Here is a 13522-nt window from a genome sequence, read left to right on the forward strand (position 1 = left end):
GCTCTTAACTATTTTATCGAGATTGGTCATTGCTCTTCTCCCAAGGATTAAGCGTCTTCTGATTTCCTGACTGCAGTCAGCATCTGCAGTAATCTTCGCACCTAGAAATACAAAGTCTTTCACTGCTTCTACATTTTCTCCCTCTATTTGCCAGTTATCAATCAAGCTGGTTGTCATAATCTTGGTTTTTTTGAGGTTTAGCTGCAAGCCAGCTTTTGTATTTTCTTCTTTCACCTTCATCATAAGGCTCCTCAGTTCCTCTTCACTTTCAGCCATCAAAGTGGTATCATCTGCATATCTGAGATTGTTAATGTTTCTTCCAGCGATTTTAACTCCAGCCTTGGATTCCTCAAGCCCAGCATGTCATATGATGTGTTCTGCATACAAGTTGAATAGGTAGGGTGAGAGTATACAGTCCTGCCGTACTCCTTTCGCAAACTTAAACCAGTCCATTGTTCCGTGGTCTGTTCTTACTGTTGCTACTTGGTCGTTATACAGATTCTTCAGGAGGCAGACAAGATGACTTGGTATCCCCATACCACTAAGAACTTGCCACAATTTGTTATGGTCCACACAGTCAAAGGCTTTAGAATAGTCAATAAAACAGAAATAGATGTTTTTCTGAAACTCCCTGGCTTTTTCCATTATCCAGAGGATATTGGCAATTTGGTCCCTAGTTCCTCTGCCTTTTCTAAACCCAGCTTGTACATCTGGCAATTCTCGCTCCATGAATTGCTGAAGTCTACCTTGCAGGATCTTGAGCATTACCTTACTGGCATGTGAAATAAGTGCCACTGTTCGATAGTTTGAACATTCTTTAGTGTTTCCCTTTTTTGGTATGGGGATATAAGTTGATTTTTTCCAGTCTGATGGCCATTCTTGTGCTTTCCAAATTTGCTGGCATATAGCATGCATTACCTTGACAGCATCATCTTGCAAGATTTTGAACAGTTCAGCTGGGATGCCGCCGTCTCCTGCTGCCTTGTTATTAGCAATTCAACCTCACTCTTCCGGATGTCTGGCTCTAGCTCACTGACCACACCGTCAAAGCTATCCCCGATATTGTTATCCTTCCTATACAGGTCTTCTGTATATTCTTGCCACCTCTTCTTGATCTCTTCTTCTTCTGTTAGGTCCTTGCCATCTTTGTTTTTGATCATACCCATTTTTGCCTGGAATTTACCTCCAGTGTTTCTAATTTTCTGGAAGAGGTCTCTTGTCCTTCCTATTCTATTGTCTTCTTCCACTTCTACGCATTGCTTGTTTAAAAATAATTCCTTCTGTCTTCTGGCTAACATCTGGAATTTTGCATTTAATTGGGCATATCTCCCCCTATCACTGTTGCCTTTTGCTTTCCTTCTTTCTTGGGCTACTTCGAGGGTCTCAGCAGACAGCCATTTTGCCTTCTTGGTTTTCTCTTTCTTTGGGATGTATTTTATTGCCGCCTCCTGAACAATGTTGCAAACTTCTGTCCATAGTTCTTCCAGGACCCTATCTACTAAGTCCAGTCCCTTAAATCTATTCTTCACCTCCACTACATATTCCTTAGGAATATTAGTGAGCTCATATCTAGCTGATCTGTGGGTCTTCCCTAATCTCTTTAGTCTCATCCTAAATTGTGCAAGAAGACGTTCGTGATCTGAACTACAGTCAGCTCCAGGTCTTGTTTTTACCAACTGTATAGATGTCCGCCACCTTTGGCTGCAAAGGATGTAGTCAATCTGATTTCGGTGTTGTCCATCTGGTGAAGCCCATGTATAAAGCCGTCTCTTAGGTTGTTGGAAGAGAGTGTTTGTTATGCAGAGTGAGTTGCCTTGGCAAAATTCTATCAGCCTATGTCCTGCTTCGTTTTGTTCTCCCAGGCCATGCTTATCTGTAATTCCAGGTGTCATTTGACTGCCCACCTTAGCATTCCAGTCTCCTGTGATGAAAATAACATCTCTTTTAGGCGTGTTGTCCAGTAGGTGCTGCAGATCCTCATAGAACTGCTCTACTTCAGCTTCTTCAGCATCTGTGGTTGGGACGTATATTTGGATCACTGTGATGTTAGATGACTTGCCCTGAATTCGAATTGAGATCATTCTATCTTTTTTTTTTTATTGTATCCAAGCACTGCTTTAGCCACTTTACCAGGAACTATGAAGGCTACTCCATTTCTTCTGTGGTCCTCTTGTCCACAGTAGTAGATCTGGTGGTCATCTGATGTGAAGTGGCCCATTCCAGTCCATTTCAGTTCACTGACGCCCAAAATGTCTATCTTTAATCTTGACATCTCACCAATAACCACATCCAATTTGCCCTGGCTCATAGATCTTACATTCCAGGTTCCAGTGGTGTGTTGATCCTTAGAATATCAGATTCGCCGTTCACCACCAGCACCGTCGGCCGCTAGCCATCCTTTCGGCTTTGAGCTAGCTGCGTCATCACGTCTGGGGCTAGTTGAACTCATCCTCTGTTCCTCTCCAGTAGCATGGAGGTCTGACCTGGGGGTCTCATCTTCCAATGGTATACCAACATATCTCTGGTTGCACTGATCCATTTAGTTTTCACGGCAAGAATACTGGGGTGGGTTGCCATTACCTTCCCCAGGGATCTCATTTATCCTGACCTCTCTGTCATGGCCTTCCCGTCTTGGGTGGCCCTTCACAGTTTAGCTCATGGCATCACTGAGGTGCTCAAGCTCCAGCACCACAACAAGGTAACGATCCTTTGCTGAAGATTTAGTTCATAGAATCAACAATAAGATATTTTCTGTTGTGGTCCTAAGGATATGGAATGGATTCCCAAGGAAGATTCAATCTCTCCCTACTTTTTAGCAAGCTGCAAAAAAGTATTTCAATGATCTTTTTAATCAGAAATTGTATTTTTCCAAAGTGGAGAAAATTGCAGGACATATTATTTGGTCCTTATATCTCAGTTGTGATTATTGTCTTGATCCTAGAGGAAGCAGTGATGCCTCAGTAGCTGAGGAATCAGTGGTACTTCCTCCAAGCACCAGAATGGAACTGAAAGCTCTTAAGCCTAGACCAGTGTTTCTCAACCTCAATGCTGGCTGGGGAATTCTGGGAGTTGAAGTCCACACATCTTCCAGTGGCCAAGGTTGAGAAACATTGGCCTAGACTGTCAGACCTTCCCCAGCCCAAGGCTCAGACTAATAACTGCAGCCATTATCACAGCTGCAGCAATAAGCTGCTTCCAAGAACTACATAATTGATAGAACTGGTGGATCAGTGCTGACAGTAGAACTGGTGGTGCAAGCAAGGGAAAGCAGAAGAACCGCTATGTTTTAGTGCAAAGGCCTTTCGCTTTAAGGCTTTCCACTTTGCAGGACGGGGGTGGAGTCTGAGTGAGGCTCTGCAGCCAAGGCTTCCGTCTAGTCTTAGCCCATGATGGAAGAAGTTGTTCACAGGGAGCTGTCCATGGTACTGCAACTGGGCACCAATCTGCCTTGCTATTGCCTGGTATACTGTATTCTGCAGAGCTAAGACTGGACAATGATAAAGATATTCTTAAACTGCTATACTTTATTGCTTAACATTATGCTATTTAATTTTTTTAATTTCATGAGTGCTTTTGTTTTTGTTAGCATTTTGACATGAAAAATTGGAATAGAAATGCTTGGAATAAGTGCATAATGATAGCGATTGTTTTTGTTCCACCATGATTTCACAACTTTCACTGCAGAAAGGCTGCACAAGTTTTGATATCATGCTAGAAGCATAAAACATATATTTTTTTGCACTTAATTGGAGCTACCTTCAAGTCATAAAACTGAGCTGAATTCTCTTATTTTAGCCACTGGCTATAACCAAGTACAAGATATAGGTCAGAACACAAAATGAGGGGGGGAAATGAAATACAACAGACTGCACGACTACAATCAAAATAAAAACATAAAATAAAGTACCAGAATTGTTGTTTATAATTACTGAAGTGGACATCATTCATGGTATTTTGCTGCTGCTACAGTATTAGTGGTAAATCATTTTATACTAAGCTATGCTCTCTCTTGAGTCATCCTTAACTCCCGATGATTTCACAGACACAGCCATGTAGTTCTTGGCAACAGTATTGAGGTGATAAGTGACTGTTTCTTCCAAGATTTTTTCCCCCAAATTCCCAGTCTAGTCTGCAGCAAGAACAATATTCAAAGTTTTGCAGTTTAGGGCATTCAGAGACCAACTTCATCTCTTAATGCTTTACTCCTTATGGCTGGGGCATATGATCCAGCTATTTTTCATCATGACTCTTTGATAGAAAATGTTGAGCAAGAGACCAGTAGAAAAAACTAGGAGGAAATCCAATCAAGACACATCCAAAAATGTGTAAAGCCACAACCAATTAAATGGAGTATTTGTACTGGCCAGTGGACTGTACGTTACAGGCTTCAATTGTCTTTTGCATCACAGAGCCCTGCTGCCCCACCCCATACCCTCAGTTATACTTCTCCAGTCTAAATTTATTAGAATCCGTGCCGTACATGCCCCCTTTTCAGGAGAGATGGGCGGTGATAGAAATTTGAAAAACAAACAAACAAACAGACAAACAAATAAATATGATCTGCCCCCAACATGACATGCACACGGATTATAGTGGCTGCCTTATTCATTGCTGAAACAGTGCTTACAAACAGCAGTGTGAGATGTTCAGAGTTGTGTTTTATGATCTTGCTTGAGCTCAAGAGGGCAGCAGATGGGAATATTGCACATCCTGACAGAAGGAAACTCCCATTCTTGAGATTAATCTCACCCAGAATCCATACTTCTAGCCTGCAGTGGTGACCAATAACCAGGGTGAGAAAATGGATAATTAGCTGCTTGTCTCCTTTAACCAAGTCAGCACAATGACTGTGACAAACATATTATTATTTTCAATCAACTGAATGAAAGATTCTTGCATGAGGTATTAAAAAAAACTTTAAAAAATGAAAATGATCAGTGGCTACAACTGCAACCCAGGTGATAGACAGCATTCTAGAGGCTACATGGAGCAATGTCACAAGTTTGCTTTTGGGTAACTAATGTTTTGTATGGCAGCTTTTTAAGATTTTGTGCCATTATCCACAGAATATGCTTAACATTCCCAGTCTATTCCCTGGCCCCCAAAGAATGTATATCTCAGCCTCAAAAACCTGGTATATACTTAACCAGCACACCTAATACCATAAGAACTCCATGTGGAAGTATCTACAAGCACATTTTATATATTATGGATAGGTTCCAGCCCCAGCATTTAGGTCCTACTAATTCAGCTTGAGAGGTTTAAAACATGTTCTTAGCCCATCCATCAACCCAGCCTGTGTATTAATAAATTATATGGGTTAACCTTTTTAAAAAAATGCCTCATCAGCAGCATCTGCTGTGGGGGGCATGTGGGGAGGGGCCAGAATGACTAAAGCACTATCACGGTGTTGTGATATAAGCCCCACCCATTCTGTACATGCATTGGAATATCACACGCATATACAAAATATGTGGAGCTTCAGAGCAATGCCTTGACTTTGCTTTCATCATTTTGACAAAAGCAGAAAGATCCTGTGGATGCAGCAGTGTTTGATCATTATACCATTAAGTAGGGTTTATAAAAGAAAGTGGGAATAAAAGAAAATGCAGGAACAGAGAAAGGAAATAACTATTCATATATGTTATATTGGTGAGGAATGGCTGGAACTGTGCATTCATAGGCTGGAAGAAGGGGAAGTGTAGGTTAGAAATTTTTGTAAGGACTTTGACCAATAGTAAGTGGAAGTGCTGATATAGGCTGACTGCATTGCTATTGATGCATCAGAAAAATAAAAAAAGAGTAACACATTTTCAAAATATTTTAGTGGACATGGGATTAAATTCCCAATACTTATTCTGTGATGCAGAAGTACGATATATAAACACCAATTCCTTATTAAGTCTATTCATTGAGCTCTGATTTGAATTTCAGTTGGATAATAATGATTACACAAATCCTCAATATATAGCATTTTTTCAAATCTTCATAGGAGTATCTTCAATTAATATTTATTTATTTATTTATTGGATGTATAACCCACCTTTCTGTTTATTCCAACACTCAAGGCAGCTTGCAACAATAAAAACACAGAGTATAAAACAGAACAGAATTAATACAATTGAAATGAAAATTAAAATTAAAATTAAAATAAGCCCTTACAATAGTTGATTAAAAACTTGGCAAAAGTGTGGTGTTCTTACCATCTTCCTAGATTCTGGGATTATGGAAGCTTAATGAGCCTCTTTAGGGCAGGCATGAATAGCCTGGGAACCACACCAGAGAAGACCCTTGCATCTGCACTTATAGACAAGCTTCTAGCAACAGAGGCATCTTCAAAAAGGCCACTCTGACTGAAGTAGCAGTTGTGGTCCCACAGATAATCAGGCCATTCACGATCACCACCACATTAAATTATGCCTAGGAGGGTTCTCCACTTGACAATATGTTATGCCCAAAGTAATGGGCTGAGCACATTTGCGTGTTTAAGGACATTTTTTTTTTCTGGAGGCAAGAGTGCATTATTTCAAAACGACATAAAATTCACTATATGCAAATATTATCAGCATTGGGGAAGAAACATTAACAATCTCAGATATGCAGATGATACCACTTTGATGGCTGAAAGTGAAGAGGAACTGAGGAGCCTTATGATGAAGGTGAAAGAAGAAAGTGCAAAAGCTGGTTTGCAGCTAAACCTCAAAAAAACCAAGATTATGGCAACCAGCTTGATTGATAACTGGCAAATAGAGGGAGAAAATGTAGAAGCAGTGAAAGACTTTGTATTCCTAGGTGCAAAGATTACTGCAGATGCTGACTGCAGTCAGGAAATCAGAAGACGCTTAATCCTTGGAAGAAGAGCAATGACAAATCTCGATAAAATAGTTAAGAGCAGAGACATCACACTGACAACAAAGGCCCGCATAGTTAAAGCAATGGTGTTCCCCGTAGTAACATATGGCTGCGAGAGCTGGACCATAAGGAAAGCTGAGCGAAGGAAGATCGATGCTTTTGAACTGTGGTGTTGGAGGAAAATTCTGAGAGTGCCTTGGACTGCAAGAAGATCAAACCAATCCATCCTCCAGGAAATAAAGCCAGACTGCTCACTTGAGGGAATGATATTAAAGGCAAAACTGAAATACTTTGGCCACATCATGAGAAGACAGGACAGCCTGGAGAAGATGCTGATGGTAGGGAGAGTGGAGGGCAAAAGGAAGAGGGGCTGACCAAGGGCAAGATGGATGGATGATATTCTAGAGGTGACGGACTCGTCCCTGGGGGAGCTGGGGGTGTTGACGACCGACAGGAAGCTCTGGCGTGGGCTGGTCCATGAAGTCACGAAGAGTCGGAAGCGACTAAACGAATAAACAACAACAACATCAGCATTGGAGACACATGCACGAGTATCTTGCAACTCAAGAGTGTTGAGCAGGCTCTGAAGGTAGACCATCTTGCAGACTACATTGGAGTAGCCTGAAACTTAGTTTGAAGTTAGTGGCACAGCATTTATTAGAGTTATCCAACTATTTTTGCACTGATAGAATAGTAATGAGGATATAATTTCCATCCCCTCAATGATGGCTGGCCATAGAAGATGCTAAAGATCACTAGTGGAGGTCTGCCATACATAGTTACCCATTTTCTTTTTTGCCATTGAGTCCAGTAGTCAAAGCACATTCAAGTCTGATGGGCAAAGATTTGACCAGAGATAATTATTGTGATTATGAAGTCACAGGCAAAGCCTACTCTTGAGTCTAGGCACTGCAAAAGGAAATAAAAGTTGATTCCACTTTAGATGCAGATGTTCTGCTTCTTTTAAAATGTTCATAGATATAAGATAGTGAGAATTACTAAGCATCTTGAAGAGAATTTATTCCAAGAGGGAGACCCACCACATTCCTTTGCAGATTTCCACTTAGGCAATGTAAGCAACGAACAGTTGCTATAAATAAATATTTTAAAAAGAGGAATGAGTCGACAGAGACCGGACAAGATGCCTTTTATCACCTTTTCTTCTAATTTAAACACTTGTCTGATATTTATTTTAATATGATTTTACTATAACCTTTATGACAGTTTAGGAAATGTTTGTATTTGGAAACCTGGCTCTTAAATAAAATGAAATTAATTAAATATATAAACTATATTGAACACAGTGACGGAGAGAAAGAAGAATACGAATACTAGAAGTAGCCACAAGTCCCAAACGCGTGCCCGACCGTTTTCCTGTTCCTGTTGCGTGGGAAGCATCTCATTTCTATTTCTGAGTCTGAGCCGTGCCATTTCTGCTGAGGAAGGGACCCTTTTTCCTTTTTCAACTTCCTTTTATTTCAACGGAGTCCAGTCGCCTCAACCGGCATTCGAGGATCTCACTCGAGAAACTAGTGGCCAGATGAATCCACAGGCTCGGAGAAAAAACGGAAAATAAATGCTTTCTCTCCCCTGGATCCAAGGCGTCCCCAAATACCAGGAACATTGAGCATCTTGGAGTTCGACCAGCGCGGTTAGCTCAGGTCGTGCTGGGACTGTAGGACTTTCCTCCAAGTAGTCGCCTTCCCCGGGGATCTCTCCTGAGTCAAAGGGTCCCCTCACCTGGCCGCTGGAGCCGCGCTGGGCAGGCAGCCCGCCCGCCCTTGCCGGTGTGCACGCGGTCCCCGGCCGACTGCTCAAGGCCCTGACGCCGGCCTCCCCCGCCCCCTCCGCTTGCCTCCTGCCAGTTCGGGGCGAGGGGGCACGAGTGACGCTCCTCCGGCAGCCACGGAGATTGGAGGTGACCGGAGGGGCGGGCCCGGCTGGCATTAATCTTCCCCTCCATTGGGGAATATTGGCAGGGCGCTGTAATCCGCGAGCCAGAGGGAGCCGGCGAGCGAGGGCTGCTGCCGAGTCGAGCTGAGGCGTCGCGAGAGACCCACAAGTTTTGTCCGCGCGCGTCGGTGAGAAGCCCCTGAACGTAAGTCAGCACCGAGGTCGCGCCCCGCGAGGACTCTGCTGCCGCGGACGCTTCGCCTTTCCTTGCTAATCCAACGGGCGCGGATTTGAGGTGGGGGCGGCGGCAGGGACGCCTTTGCCCAACTCCTGGGCGAAACCTTTCGACTTCGAGCGAGCGGCGGCGGTGTCCCGCCGTTGTGCAGCCTTCGCTCCTCCGCCCGAACCCCTCTTCCACCCCTGCCGGCTGTTTCTAAATAGCGTCGCCTCCTCGCTTTAGCCTCCGACCGCGGCTCATATAGGCGCGCAGTTCAGGCGGAGACGCGCTGGAGCCCGCGCGGCACCAAACGCCGCCGAGCGTCTCTCTGCCCGGGAGATTTGGTCAGCAGCGACGCCTGGCTCCCCTCGGTTCGGGAGAATGAGGGCTAATCCGTGGGGTGCTCGTGCGTGGAATTTACTCCGTTGAGCAAATGCTGGACCCCCCGGGAATTTATGCCTCCTGGACCAGCATCCCTCTCCTCCCTGCGCGCTCTCCTAAAATTTTCCCCCTAAAACTGCTCCTCACAGTGTACCTTACTTTCCTATTCGGATGTTACCCAGACAATGATGGTGATAACGATATTAGTTTCTGCTAGCTACTATGCAACCCCTCCACGACATCTGACCCATCCAAAGAGAGACGGAAATAGAACCCGGCTTATTGAATTTCTAGCCGTGCGATTCGATCGCTTGAGTCAGTGAGGACTCCAAAAAGAACTGAAGAGCCCCGTCTGCTTCCTCCGTTACGAGGAGCGTCTCCTGCACAAGCAAACATGCTTCTTGGGTCCAAACAATGAATGGACGGTCATCTTGAGACATCCCTGAACTGACGCTGGCAGACACAGCCAGTGTGACCCTCTCCACCCGTGGCCACAGCACTTATGGCATGACCTCTGATGTGCAGGTTCCTCATTATGTGCTGTGCACCAGTCTACCACCACTCATCTTGCCCTGATGGTAGAGAGGAAGAGAAACATATTCCCACGTTGTCAGGCAGAAAGATCGCTTGCCACCCTGGACACATTTCAAATGTGTGTCCTATCGAAGAAATACTAAATCAGTTTTGCTTACTCTGTAGGGACAGAGAGGAGAAAAGCTAGCAGTGAGTTTGGGAATACTTTTCGGGACTGCCCTGGTTTGCGATATTTCTCAACAGAAATTACTTAGGGGTCTCTTCCGGTCCTCACATTACAAGATGGCTGGAAGAGAGAAGGTTATCTTCTCGCCTGTTGTGGGAGCTTCCCTCCTTGCTTTTTTTAGAAGACTACAAGGGTTTGGTAGAATAAAGCCAGCTTGTCAGTTTCTCCCAAACATTCCCTCTTAACTTTGAAGGTTAGTAATTTCTATATGGCGGCTGCCTTCCTGACCCCTGAGCCTATAATCCCAAATGTACAGTGGTTCAAAGCAACACAATACACTGCTTGAAGCTCAGAACGGTCAATGCTTCCAGACAAGGCTTTGCACTGTTTTTGTGGGCTTTACACAGAATTGTATGGGATGGGGGCAAGCAGTGTTCCTTTCTAATTGTAACTCTTCCGTAGTCTCTCTCTGTATCTTCAGTTTTCTCCTATCATCACAAAAAGCAATTAAGAAGGAAAAGATAGAATAGCAGAGCGTCTTTTGCAGTTTGGAGCCTTTGGTCAGGAAGCACCCACAGACTAAATCTTTAGAGGAGAGCACAAGTAGAAAGAAAATGTTCCAGGAGCAACCACAATAATCCTACCCAGAGCTTCAAAATTCTCAGTGATAATGTAACTGTTTTATTTCATGGCACAGGGCCAGAAGTTGGGCCATGGGATTCCCAGGGGTTTCTTCCGGCTCCATATCTTTGCCATGTATTGAACTAATACAGTGGTTGAGAGCATGTGCCAGGGAAATTCTCAGTTAAAATCTCACTTTGGCACCATCCACAAGCAAAGCCCTCCTAAATTCAGTCAACATGGAATAAGGATTTACGCCTGCTGTACATGGTTGTTGTAGTTTGCTGAGGTGAAGTCTGTGAACACTTCACTTACTTGACGCGCACCGTATAAAGTGAAATTTCTGTGCTGTTGTGGATTTCTGAGCGGAATCTCTCGCTCCAACCTGTTTGCAGATGTTAGACCTATGCCAGATCCGCTCCTTTCCCTGAAAGTCCTCTAAAGTGCTGCAAAATAGGGTGAATTCGCAGGATATACTTATTTATTATTATTTATTTGATTTTCTATCCTGCCTTTATTATCTCATTGCTAAGACAATTTTAGCCATACTTAAATACAATGCACTGCTTATGGCAAAACCTTGGAAAAAGTTGTCTGCTAAGAGGCTGCGTTATCCAAGAGGATACAGATATGTCGGATATGTGCCGACTTTTATAGATTAAAATAACCCCCTTTTACCAGTTTAATTTTTAACTGGGCAAAGAAGTGACATCTGTTTCCTAGCTCTGGCAACTCTTGCAGAATAGATCAAATATCTAGACCACCTGATATAGAGCTGAGCTGGACAAAACCATAAAGCATGAAGAGTTTGAGAGCCTCCAATTCCACTTGGGTTGTCAGTTTGGGAGACAAGAGATCCTCCTCTGTTGTAGACTATGGAAAGTCTCATGTCTCGGTGCCTTATTGTTTGCAGCAGTAATAGTCCACAGCTGGACTAGGAGACCATTGCTAATACTCTGGCTGCAGGCCTCGCTATACTCTCTGTCTCTGGAAAGGGGAGAGAGAATCTTGCCAGAGGGCAGACTGCATAGAGAGACAGTGGTAAGGACATGCCCCGGGGCGAGTATTTATAGAGCTTGGCTTATTGATGCTTTGTGTGTGTGTGTGTGTGTCATGGGGGAAGCACTTGGCATTCTCTGGTGGGCTTCCCCCCCGCCCTGCACTGTTGGGTATTTTATTTTATTTTTTCATTTACTTACCCAGTGTAAAGGTGTCTCTTGGCTTTACAGAGGGTAAATAGAGTAAACAGGAGAAAAAATCCTACCAAGCGATGTCTACAATAGCCATATTTTCAAGAGACACATGCACAGTAGAGACCGTGTTGTCTTGCCTCCTAATCTTGAAGAGTAAGAAATCAATTTTCTAAACCTCTCTCTGCACATGTGTGTACTCACAGCTAGTGCTAGTGCTGCACTAGCAGGAATACAGGAGATTAGGGTATTTTGGCAAATTTGAGCCTAAGGTAAAAATTGTTGTTTCTAGAAGAATAACTTTATAACCTCTTTCAATTAGCAACTGTTTTATCCAAGGAAAGTTAGCTCCCAGGTGACTTCTTGGTTGGAGTGTGATTCTTAATTTAACAGAAGCACCACATCGGTTCTTTTATGAGAAGACAAGGTGCTTCTTCTTTTGCAATAATGGCCAGCATTAAGATCAGATATTTTCCTGCCTTGTATCAACGCGAAAGACATCTGTTTTCTTCTGAAAACAATCAAAGGTTATTCTTGGAGGATAGGATGCTTGTCAGTAATTTCAAACGGCTCTTCCTGTGGCTCTTGTCATCTGATTCATCTCCAAGAGCCTTGTGTTCATTCATTCATTCATTCATTCATTCATTCTCTTGTCATCACTGCCAGCATGTTATTCCGCATGTTCATTTCACAGGAGGATGGTGTGGTAGGAACAAGCCAGGCAGTGGTGCTGTCAGGGCAAAACCCTAGGCCTCCTTGCAATTTAAATGATGGTTTTCTTCCCTAATCACAAGAAGCCATTTGATGTGGAGTCTTTCTCACATTTAGGTTACTGTGTGACAGACTTAATCAACATTGTTTCTCACCCATTGTGCATGGATTGTGTAACTTCCCTCAAGATTCTGTGTTTTGGAGAGAATGTGCCAAATTCATATATGACAATCCTTCCTATATGACAGCTCCACAACTCTACTCCACACTCAATCCCAACACAGGATTATTATTTTCCCTAGCCATCAACCTCTTTTCCAACAGTTCTTGACTTTTAAGCATTTGATTTGTATAACATGCCAAAGAGCAGACCAAGATCTTCCATAACTGGTCTATGACCATACGGTAAACTAAACTTGACCATATACATACATTTTAGGTGAAAAATGGATGGGTCAGATGATACTCATAATATGTTTAGTTACTTCCCTGAACTCTAAGGGAAGCCTTCTCCATCTGGTGCCTTTGGAGGGTGGGGTGGCATCATTCCTTAGCCTCATTTAATCAGAGTGGGGAAGACTGCCCTAAGGCTTGACTCAGCCATCAAAGCAGTTTTATTTCATTTGTAGTTCCCTGACAAACATTTTCAACCTACTGGGACGTTTTCTTCTAAAATGGTTTTCCATTTTTGTCATTACTACTACTCATAGAAGAGGTTAGTTCCTACTTTTGAGTAACTATTGGTACAGAAGTAAACAATCTATTTATATTTCCTTAGCATGACATCTTAAAGAGGAAATCTTCAAGAGTAGACAGAGTATCTTCACCCTTAAAACTGAGCCCTGATTTTGCATGGTGGAAAGGGCAATTATTATTAGCAGTAACATCCCAAAAAATGCAGCTGGAGGCATGTAAGTTCTGGAGTAAACAAACCCGTTACAGTTTGGGCTGTTTTCT

At 43.2% G+C, this 13522-nt stretch overlaps 1 protein-coding gene across 1 annotated transcript in view; it reads left to right on the forward strand.

The window, feature by feature from the left end:
* Window positions 1–8830: 8830 nt before the first annotated feature.
* SLC38A3 (solute carrier family 38 member 3) overlaps window positions 8831–13522 on the forward strand; it is a 75159-nt gene continuing 70467 nt past the window's right edge. Inside the window, exon 1 of the mRNA XM_063291985.1 lies at window positions 8831–8950. The gene's annotated coding sequence lies outside the window, so the exon portion shown is untranslated. The remainder of the gene's footprint in view (window positions 8951–13522) is intronic.

The sequence above is a fragment of the Candoia aspera genome, chromosome 2 (assembly GCF_035149785.1).
Source record: "Candoia aspera isolate rCanAsp1 chromosome 2, rCanAsp1.hap2, whole genome shotgun sequence".
Classification (NCBI taxonomy): domain Eukaryota; kingdom Metazoa; phylum Chordata; class Lepidosauria; order Squamata; family Boidae; genus Candoia; species Candoia aspera.